The sequence below is a fragment of the Coregonus lavaretus genome (genome assembly GCF_964263955.1).
Source record: "Coregonus lavaretus genome assembly, chromosome: 4".
Classification (NCBI taxonomy): domain Eukaryota; kingdom Metazoa; phylum Chordata; class Actinopteri; order Salmoniformes; family Salmonidae; genus Coregonus; species Coregonus lavaretus.
Window position 1 is genome coordinate 73041729 of NC_139991.1, and position 11946 is coordinate 73053674.

The window sequence follows — 11946 nt, forward strand, 5'->3', positions numbered from 1 at the left end:
ACCTGTATTTGGGGAGTTTCTCCCATTCTTCTTTGCAAATCCTCTGAAGCTCTGTCAGGTTGGATGGGGAGCGTTGCTGTACAGCTATTTTCAGGTCTCTCCAGAGATGTTCGATCGGTTCAAGTCCGGGATCTGGCTGGGCCACTGTTATGATGAATTTCTCGGGTATTCATGATGCAAGAAGATATTTAACACTTAGATGGAGAGTTCATACAAATATTTAATAGATTCGGTACCGGGTTCGTCTAACAAAAGGCACGTGCTTCGCCTCTTGCCATTCAAACTACTAGACAAAGAAAACCTCTCAGTTTATATAAGTCATGTTACACGTTTCTTCAACGCCATCTGTTAACCATCAGTGGGCACTCCCTTCTTTGATGTTATTACCTTGTACCCCAAGTCTGTATCTCATGTCCATCAATCATTCTAAGATAAACTTCAGTAAGCTGCCTTGACATACTGGACTCATTGGTATTCAGACTGTGCGGCACCCAGAATCACTTATCTACAAAATGTAACCTGGTTCCCACAACGCTATGAAATGACATCAGAACAATCCTTCATTTTTTTTATTTCTTTGTGGTAAGTAACATTATTCAGATATAACATTACTTAACTCAACTATTCACATAAAACTTCATATAAAATAAAATGTTCTCCAATCAGTAGTATACATGATTAGATCCTAAACTATGCTAGATAACTGAGTATTCATCCCCATCTACCTTCTATACCTGAATCCAACCAGATTCTCAATATATTTAATCAACAAAGGATTACATTCTCAGTCATCTATCTCATGCACAATCTAACCTCTCAAACCTTTATGTAGTCAATCTGAGTAAAAGATAGATACATGATTAACTACTATATATTCATGCTAAAAATCTATGTAGTCAAAACCTTACTGATGTATAAGGAAAAAATCCCACATAGAACATCCTTATTGTCTAAATGACACCCTTGTATACATTATTTTCAAATATACCCATCCTCTTAGACATGCTGCCAAGAAAAACATACATAGAAATACATTCTTAACATCATGACATCATCCACACAAATACAATGATACGTGACACTTTCTAAGTTACATGGATATTATAATATATTCAGATGGATATATCTCAATAAAAAATAACGTCAGTCTTCTTCATTAATGTTCATTCAGAGGAACCCCAAGCTTTTCTCTGGTCACTTGGGGCGCTATCTGTCACGGTTTCGGTCGAGGCTGCTCCTCCTCCTTGTTCGGGCAGGCTTCGGCGGTCGTCGTCCCCGGAGTACTAGCTGCCACCGTTCGATGTTTCATGTTTGTTTGGTTTTGTCTGTTTGTACACCTGTCCCTTGTTAGTGTTTGATTTTGTTTCCTATTTAGTTATCGTGTGTTGGGTCAGGTGTTATGTGTGATTGTTATGTCAGCTGTTACTGTTGATGGGTTTTCTCTCTCGTATTGTTTGTTGTCGAGAGTCCGCACTGCGTGCGCCTTTTCTTGTTTTTACGCACTGTTGTGTGTGTGCGTAATTTGTTCTTGCCTCCCGGTTGGGTTGGCTATTCACCTGTTTGGAGTTCTATTTTGGATTACTAAAGTCTGTTGACGAACACCCTTGTTCCTGCGCTTGATTCCCTGCACCACATCCACACTCAGCGTTCTGACAGAATCACACATCAACCCATGGAATCAGCAGGAGCAACCGCGCCAACGGACATTATGGAGGACCGTCTTCGTGGGCAGGAGGACAGGATCAACCAGATCGGTCACGCCCTGGATCGGGTGATGAACACTCTCCACCGATGGGAAAGCAGCGGGGTACCCACGCCCCCACCTACCGGACCATCCCCATCGGTCAGTCCTCCTGTCCCCCTTCCGGAACCCAGCGGGATTCGGCTCTCGCTCCCGAGGGCGTACGACGGCTCCGCTGCCGGGTGTCAAGGGTTCCTGCTGCAAGTGGAGCTCTACCTCGCCACCGTACACCCGGCGCCCTCGGGACACGAGAGCGTCTCCGCCCTCATCTCCTGTCTCACCGGCAAGGCGTTGGAGTGGGCCAACGCCGAATGGAGGAGAATAGACGCCGCTACTATTACCTATGCGGAGTTCTCCCGCCGCTTCCGTGCCGTGTTTGACCATCCACCAGAAGGGAAGGCGGCGGGGGAGCGTCTGTTCTACCTCCGACAGGGGATGAGGAGCGCACAGGATTTTGCTTTGGAGTTCCGGACTCTAGCGGCAGATGCAGGGAGGAATGAGCGGGCCCTCATAGACCACTTCCGCTGCAGCCTCCGGGAGGACGTCCAGAGAGAGTTGGCGTGCAGGGATACCACGTTGTCGTTTGACCAACTGGTCGACATGGCCATTCGGCTGGACACCCTGCTCGCCACCCGTGGACGTCCCGGGTGGGGGTTGCCCATTCCACCTTCCGGCACCTCCGAGCCGAGCCCTATGGAGCTCGGAGGTGCTGGCGCTAGAGAACGGAGGAGTAGGAACCCGAGGGGGGCCGTTCCCTGCACCAACTGTGGCCGTGGAGGGCACACCGCGGCTAGGTGTTGGGGAAGGTCCCCCGGTGGAGGTGAAGGCAGGCCACGCATTGGGGAGTCCTCCCAGGTGAGTAGGCGCCCTACTTACCCAGAGCTTTCTGTCGTTCACATAACCTTGCCTGTTTGTTTTCCACAGGTTGCACCTCGTTCCCAGCATAAGGCGCTAGTAGATTCAGGCGCAGCTGGGAATTTTGTAGATCGCCAGTTCTGTGTAGAGTTAGGGATTCCTCTCCTTCCCGTTGATCAGCCTTTCCCTGTACATGCCCTAGATAGCCGTCCGTTAGGATCTGGGTTGATTAGGGAGGTCACAGCGCCCCTTAAGATGGTGACGCAGGGGGGTCATGAGGAGACGATTCAGCTCTATCTGATTGACTCTCCTGCGTATCCGGTGGTGCTGGGGCTTCCCTGGTTGATTACCCATGACCCTACTATTTCGTGGCGAGAGAAAGCTCTTAAAGGGTGGTCTGCTCAGTGTGAGGGGCTGTGTCTGGGTGTTTCCATAGGGGCGACCTCGGTGGAAAGTCCGAATCTAATGCCAGCACTGCATATTCCCCCCGAGTATGAGGATTTGAAACTGGTGTTTAGTAAGACTAGGGCGGCGCAGCTGCCGCCTCATAGACAGGGGGATTGTGCGATAGATCTCCAGTCAGGAGCAGCCCTCCCGCGGAGCCATGTGTATCCCTTGTCTCAAGAGGAGAGGAAGGCGATGGAAACTTACATCGCCGAGTCTCTGAGACAGGGATACATACGGGCCTCCACTTCACCCGCTTCCTCAAGCTTCTTTTTTGTGAAGAAAAAAGATGGAGGTTTGCGCCCGTGTATTGATTACCGCGGTCTCAATCAGATTACGGTGAAGTACAGTTATCCACTTCCTCTGATTGCGACTATGACGGAGTCATTACACGGTGCTCAGTTCTTCACAAAATTGGATCTCAGGAGCGCATATAACTTGGTGCGCATTAGAGAGGGCGATGAATGGAAGACAGCATTTAGCACGACCTCCGGTCATTACGAGTATCTCGTCATGCCATATGGGTTAATGAATGCTCCCTCAGTCTTCCAATCCTTTGTAGATGAGATTTTCCGGGACATGCAGGGGCAGGGAGTAGTCGTGTACATAGACGATATTCTGGTGTACAGTTCTACCCGAGCTGAGCATGTAGCCCTGGTGCGCCGAGTGTTGAGGAGACTGTTGGAGCATGACCTATATGTCAAGGCAGAGAAATGTCTGTTCTTTCAGAAGTCGGTCTCCTTTTTGGGTTATCAGTTGTCTGCGTCAGGGGTGAAGATGGAGGTTGACCGGGTGTCAGCTGTGCGTAATTGGCAAACCCCAACCACTGTGAAAGAGGTGCAACAGTTCTTGGGTTTTGCGAATTATTACCGGAGGTTTATTCTGGGTTTTGGACAGGTGGCAGCTCCCATAACGTCTCTGTTGAAGGGGGGTCCGGTGCGCTTGCGGTGGTCTGCTGAGGCGGACAGGGCTTTTGGGAGACTGAAGGACCTGTTTACCTCGGCGCCGGTGTTGGCGCATCCGGATCCCGCTTTACCATTCCAGGTAGAGGTAGACGCGTCCGAGGCCGGTATTGGGGCCGTCCTCTCACAACGGTCTGGCACACCACCTAAGCTCCGCCCCTGTGCCTTTTATTCTAAGAAGCTCAGTCCGGCGGAGCGGAATTATGACGTAGGGGACAGGGAGCTGTTAGCCGTGGTACAGGCCCTAAAGGTGTGGAGGCATTGGCTTGAGGGGGCTCAACACCCTTTCCTCATTTTGACGGACCACCGTAACCTGGAGTACATCCGGGCAGCTAGGAGACTGAATCCTCGCCAGGCCCGCTGGACTATGTTTCTAGCCCGGTTTGTGTTTAAAATCACTTACATCCCTGGGTCCCAGAACGGGAAGGCAGATGCCCTGTCTCGGCGGTATGACACGGAGGAGAGGTCCGTTGAGCCCACTCCCATACTACCAAAGTCTTGTCTGGTGGCACCGGTGGTATGGGAGGTCGATGCAGAGATCGAGCGGGCGTTACGCACCGACCCAAGTCCTCCACAGTGTCCAGTGGGTCGGACGTACGTTCCGCTCGAGGTACGCGATCGCCTCATTTATTGGGCTCATACGTCCCCCTCCTCTGGACATCCAGGTATCGGCCGGACAGTTCACTGCCTTAGCACTAAGTACTGGTGGCCAACGTTAGCCAGGGATGTGAGGGTTTATGTCTCCTCCTGTTCGGTGTGTGCACAGTGTAAGGCGCCCAGACATTTGCCCAGGGGTAAGCTACAACCCCTGCCCGTTCCACAACGACCCTGGTCCCACCTCTCGGTGGACTTTGTTACAGACCTTCCCCCCTCACAGGGGAATACTACCATCCTGGTCGTTGTGGATCGGTTCTCGAAGGCCTGTCGTCTCCTTCCCATGCCGGGTCTCCCTACTGCCCTACAGACCGCTGAGGCTCTGTTTAACCATGTCTTCCGGCATTACGGGGTACCCGAGGATATAGTGTCTGATCGAGGCCCCCAGTTCACCTCCAGAGTGTGGAGAGCCTTTATGGAACGGTTGGGGGTTTCGGTGAGCCTTACCTCGGTTTACCACCCGGAGAGTAATGGGCAGGTTGAACGTGTCAACCAGGATGTGGGTAGGTTTCTGAGGTCTTATTGCCAGAGCCGGCCGGAGGAGTGGGCGAGATACGTTCCGTGGGCCGAGATGGCGCAGAACTCTCTCCGCCACTCCTCCACCCAACTAACCCCTTTCCAGTGTGTGTTAGGGTACCAGCCGGTTCTGGCACCTTGGCACGAGAGCCAGATCGAGGCCCCTGCGGTGGATGAGTGGGTGCGGCGCTCGGAGGAGACATGGAACGCTGCCCACGTCCATCTGCAGCGGGCCATCCGTCGGCATAAGACGAGCGCCGATCTCCACCGCAGTGAGGGGCCTGTAAACGCACCTGGAGATCGAGTCTGGCTCTCGACCAGAAACCTGCCCCTCCGCCTGCCCTGCCGGAAGCTGGGTCGGCGGTTTGTGGGGCCATTCAAAGTCCTGAGGAGGTTGAACGAGGTGTGTTACAGGTTAGAACTGCCTATTGATTACAGGAATATTAACCCCTCGTTCCATGTGTCTCTCCTCAGGCCGGTGGTAGCTGGTCCACTCCAGGACTATGAGATAGAGGAGACTCCTCCGCCCCCGTTGGACATCGAGGGGGCTCCGGCGTACACTGTGAGGTCCATCCTTGATTCGAGACGCCGGATGGGGGGTCTCCAATATCTCGTGGAGTGGGAGGGGTACGGCCCGGAGGAGCGGTGCTGGGTGCCGAGGAGGGACATATTAGACCTGTCCCTGCTGACCGAGTTCCATCGGGGTCACCCTACGCGCCCTGCTCCGCGTCGTCCTGGTCGTCCCCGAGGCCGGGATCGGCGCACGGCTGGAGCCGCGCGTCAAGGGGGGGGTACTGTCACGGTTTCGGCCGAGGCTGCTCCTCCTCCTTGTTCGGGCAGGCTTCGGCGGTCGTCGTCCCCGGAGTACTAGCTGCCACCGTTCGATGTTTCATGTTTGTTTGGTTTTGTCTGTTTGTACACCTGTCCCTTGTTAGTGTTTGATTTTGTTTCCTATTTAGTTATCGTGTGTTGGGTCAGGTGTTATGTGTGATTGTTATGTCAGCTGTTACTGTTGATGGGTTTTCTCTCTCGTATTGTTTGTTGTCGAGAGTCCGCACTGCGTGCGCCTTTTCTTGTTTTTACGCACTGTTGTGTGTGTGTGTAATTTGTTCTTGCCTCCCGGTTGGGTTGGCTATTCACCTGTTTGGAGTTCTATTTTGGATTACTAAAGTCTGTTGACGAACACCCTTGTTCCTGCGCTTGATTCCCTGCACCACATCCACACTCAGCGTTCTGACACTATCTGATCGAATGAGGAAGTCTTGTTTCCACATCTTCAATCCTGTAAACCCTAAATTCCACGTTATACAGTTCCAACTTAACATTCCCCATTCCTCGATCAACATTATCAATGAACTCTACACTGGAATAAGATGATATAGATGAATAATTAGTACTCTTAATACCTTCCTGTATGTCTCTAATATTTCCCATAGCTTTAGTTAAATTCACAGCACCTTCCTAATCCTGATGTTAAGTATGTACAACGTGCATCTCCCCATATAATCACATACATTCCCCCTTTATCTACACAAATAGCATCCAATGCTATGCGATTATCAATTGCATAGTGTCCAATAAGTGACATTTCAGAACCAATTGTTTGAAAACCCATGACTGTTAAAAGGTACCATCTTCAATTCTGTTAAACCCTTACTCTGTTCTGATAATATGCTTGAGTAGAGATACACAGTATAACACTCTGTTTTCAGTCCCTGTAAAATCACTACATCCCTGAACTAGTTAGGATTGAGGAATTCAACCAAAGTCAGAACAGATGAAAAATAGCATAAACATTCCTATGTCTCAAATACCAAAACCCCATGATAGGACCCAATTAAGTACTTGCCTAGCAACAGCGATATGTACCACTCTAAACATCCACATCAATACCTCCCAATATTTCAAATGTATATAGTGACTAATATGTGAATATGGTAACTTAATAATCAACATGTTCATGATATCGGTCACAATCATTACATTAACTTACATGTTTCAAACATTAAGATTCAAAAATGTCTACTCCAAATAAATCATATAAGTGTATCCTAAGACATTACCATAATGTATCGCTGTTTAACACCTAATATCTATCTATATAAGACAGTTATCTCAATTGTACAAGTAATATCCTTCATGCTGAAAATATTTATACTAATATATACTAATGATTTACTTAAATCACTCAGTCATCTTATAAATTATAACCAAAACCAAATTACTTAACTCAACCAAATTTAAAATGACAATTCTTATTGATTGACTTGGTCCTTATCAATCAAAATTAAAACCCTCAACTTTTAGCACCCATTACAACTGTCAGAATGTACACTTATATTAACATACAGTATAAATATCCATAATCCTATTATGACCTTCCTCATTCTGAGAATAAATACAGATCATTATCTCAATGCATTCTTAATACTATTAATTTAGCAGTGTATATACAGTGGGGAGAACAAGTATTTGATACACTGCCGATTTTGCAGGTTTTCCTACTTACAAAGCATGTAGAGGTCTGTAATTTTTTATCATAGGTACACTTCAACTGTGAGAGACTGAATCTAAAACAAAAATCCAGAAAATCACATTGTATGATTTTTAAGCAATTAATTTGCATTTTATTGCATGACATAAGTATTTGATCACCTACCAACCAGTAAGAATTCCGGCTCTCACAGACCTGTTAGTTTTTCTTTAAGAAGCCCTCCTGTTCTCCACTCATTACCTGTATTAACTGCACCTGTTTGAACTCGTTACCTGTATAAAAGACACCTGTCCACACACTCAATCAAACAGACTCCAACCTCTCCACAATGGCCAAGACCAGAGAGCTGTGTAAGGACATCAGGGACAAATTTGTAGACCTGCACAAGGCTGGGATGGGCTACAGGACAATAGGCAAGCAGCTTGGTGAGAAGGCAACAACTGTTGGCGCAATTATTAGAAAATGGAAGATGTTCAAGATGACGGTCAATCATTCTCGGTCTGGGGCTCCATGCAAGATCTCACCTCGTGGGGCATCAATGATCATGAGGAAGGTGAGGGATCAGCCCAGAACTACATGGCAGGACCTGGTCAATGACCTGAAGAGAGCTGGGACCACAGTCTCAAGTAAAACCATTAGTAACACACTACGCCGTCATGGATTAAAATCCTGCAGCGCACGCAAGGTCCCCCTGCTCAAGCCAGCGCATGTCCAGGCCCGTCTGAAGTTTGCCAATGACCATCTGGATGATCCAGAGGAGGAATGGGAGAAGGTCATGTGGTCTGATGAGACAAAAATAGAGCTTTTTGGTCTAAACTCCACTTGCCGTGTTTGGAGGAAGAAGAAGGATGAGTACAACCCCAAGAACACCATCCTAACCGTGAAGCATGGAGGTGGAAACATCATTCTTTGGGGATGCTTTTCTGCAAAGGGGACAGGACGACTGCACCGTATTGAGGGGAGGATGGATGGGGCCATGTATCGCGAGATCTTGGCCAACAACCTCCTTCCCTCAGTAAGAGCTTTGAAGATGGGTCGTGGCTGGGTCTTCCAGCATGACAACGACCCGAATCACACAGCCAGGGCAACTAAGGAGTGGCTCCGTAAGAAGCATCTCAAGGTCCTGGAGTGGCCTAGCCAGTCTCCAGACCTGAACCCAATAGAAAATCTTTGGAGGGAGCTGAAAGTCCGTATTGCCCAGCGACAGCCCCGAAACCTGAAGGATCTGGAGAAGGTCTGTATGGAGGAGTGGGCCAAAATCCCTGCTGCAGTGTGTGCAAACCTGGTCAAGACCTACAGGAAACGTATGATCTCTGTAATTGCAAACAAAGGTTTCTGTACCAAATATTAAGTTCTGCTTTTCTGATGTATCAAATACTTATGTCATGCAATAAAATGCAAATGAAAAACTTAAAAATCATACAATGTGATTTTCTGGATTTTTGTTTTAGATTCCGTCTCTCACAGTTGAAGTGTACCTATGATAAAAATTACAGACCTCTACATGCTTTGTAAGTAGGAAAACCTGCAAAATCGGCAGTGTATCAAATACTTGTTCTCCCCACTGTACCTCCTACCCAAATTAGCAAATTTAGATAAATCCAAATGTATTATCAACACAGCTAAGCAACCCCTTTTCTCTCCGGCACTTAAATCTTCTGGCGTCTCTTCATTATGTTCTTCAGACAGCTTCAATGTCATAACTATAATGTCTCATCCGAGTCACCACCATCCCTACAACTTCATTGTGTCTTGTCCATTTGCCAACCATTATACCAACAACATTAGAAATGTTGTATTTGAACATATCTTTCTCCATTCTCATTCAATGTTGGACTCCTGTCCCACTCCCTCAAGATAAAAACATGAGAGAAAATCTGTTGATAGTTTCGATTGGCTGTTGTAGACCGGTTGCATGTAGAAGTGGTACTGTAGAGGAACGTCTTCAACGCCGCTGATATTCATCTTCAGTCGGGTCAGAGTTTTATTTTATTTTATTTTTTAGGTTCACACCATTCTAGGCCAAATTATCCCTGCTATGCATCAAGACACCATCTGTATTTACCTCACTAGAAGACAAAACATAACAGTTTAATTGATTTCATTTCTAATCCAAGCAATCCATATAAGCATTGACTATATTACAAATTATAATGTTTTACCAATTATTCTCAATAGCAATTTCTAATATACTCCCCAATTTCTGTTAGGTAAACCCTCCACAGACTTAGAACTGAATGGTGTGACAGTCAGGTGATTCCTGATAATCTGGAAGATCTTGAAGTTCTTAGAGGTCTGTCCCTCCACCGAGGGAATCAGCCAGGACACGTAGCTCATCGACAGCATGCCCCTTGACATCGTCTCCCATCACCTGATCCTTGTCAGATCCATTATCCTCATCTCGTCGGTTTCCTCGTAGTAGTCTGTTGCAGTGGTTTACATGATACCAGGTCGATATCCCCTCTATCCGTACATCCGTTGGTGTAGACTGGGTGACGATGTAGGGCCCCTTTAGCTCTGAATCTTCTTCCGTCACTAGGGTTTAGGATCATGCAGAGTCCTTCACCATTTATCAACATCGCTCTGTGGAGTGACCCTACACCCAAACGAGGGCACTACGTTCATCCACCTCTGGCCTGCTAGCCCCCCTACCTCTACGGAAGCACAGTTCCCGCTCAGCCCAGTCAAAGCTATTCGCTGCTCTGGCACCCCAATGGTGGAACAAGCTCCCCCACGACGCCAGGACAGCGGAGTCACTGACCACCTTCCGGAGACACTTGAAACCCTACCTCTTTAAGGAATACCTGGAATAGTATAAAAGTAATCATTCTACCCCCCCCCCCCCCCCCCCCCCCCCCATAAAAAAAAGTGGTTGTCCCACTGGCTATCATAAGTTGAATGCACCAATTTGTAAGTCGCTCTGGATAAGCGCGTCTGCTAAATGACGTAAATGTAAATGTGTGTCCTTCTTTCAGCGTACCAATAGGGAAGTTGAGAGTCCCTGCTGCAAAGACACACAGACATAGACACAAACGAAAAAACAATGGGGTTAGTTTCAGAATGGGTGGCAAGGATTTAGGACAAATCTTTCACTAAACCATAAACCTCAACTAAATCTTGTAATAAATAATGTGGAAATTGAGCAAGTTGAGGTGACTAAACTGCTTGGAGTAACCCTGAATTGTAAACTGTCATCGTCAAAACATGTTGATACAACAATAGCTAAGATGGGGAGGTCTGTCCACAATAAAGCGCTGCTCTGCCTTCTTAACAACACTATCAAGAAGGCAGGTCCTACATGCCCTAGTTTTGTCACACCTGGACTACTGTTCAGTCGTGTGGTCAGGTGCCACAAAGAGGGATCTCAGAAAATTACAATTGGCTCAGAACAGGGCAGCACGGCTGGCCCTTAAATGTACACGGAGAGCTAACATTAATAATATGCATGTAAATCTCTCATGGCTCAAAGTGGAGGAGAGATTGACTTCATCATTACTTGTTTTTGTAAGAAGTGTCATGCTGAATGCACCGAGGTGTCTGTTTAATCTACTAGCACACAGCTCAGACACCCATGCATACTCCACAAGACATGCCACCAAAGGTCTCTTCACAATCCCAAGTCAAGAACAGACTATAGGAGGTGCACAGTACTACGTAGAGCCATGGCTACATGGAACTCTATTCCACATCAGGTAACTGATGCAAGCAGTAGAATCGGATTTAAAAAACAGATAACAATACACCTTACGGAACAGCGGGGACTGTGAAGAGACACACACAGGCACAGACACACATACACATGATGAGACACGCAATCTACACACACGTGCACATGGATATTGTATTGTAAATATGTGGTGGTGGAGTGGTGACCTGAGGGAACACACTGAAAGTGTTGGGTAAGGTGTTATGAAATGTAATGTCATGTAGTATTTTAAACTGTATGCAACTGTCTTATGTTGCTGGACCCCAGGAAGAGTAACTGCTGCCTTGGCAGGAACTAGTGGGGATCCATAATAAATACAAATACAAATACAAACTGTTTTAGATATATTTTACCTTCTAATCGCTGGAGACATGTGAAACCAGTCATATGGCAGCAAACTGAAGCATATCAACATATCAACTTTCCCATGCTAAAGTTGATGAAATGTTGTGTCATTATGCAGAATTTAAATTGTACGGCCTTTTAACTTGCAGGGATGGGTACTCTCGAATGTCTTAATTATAGGATACCCAACATTCTCTGTTTCCTATTTCTATCATGTTAAATATGAACC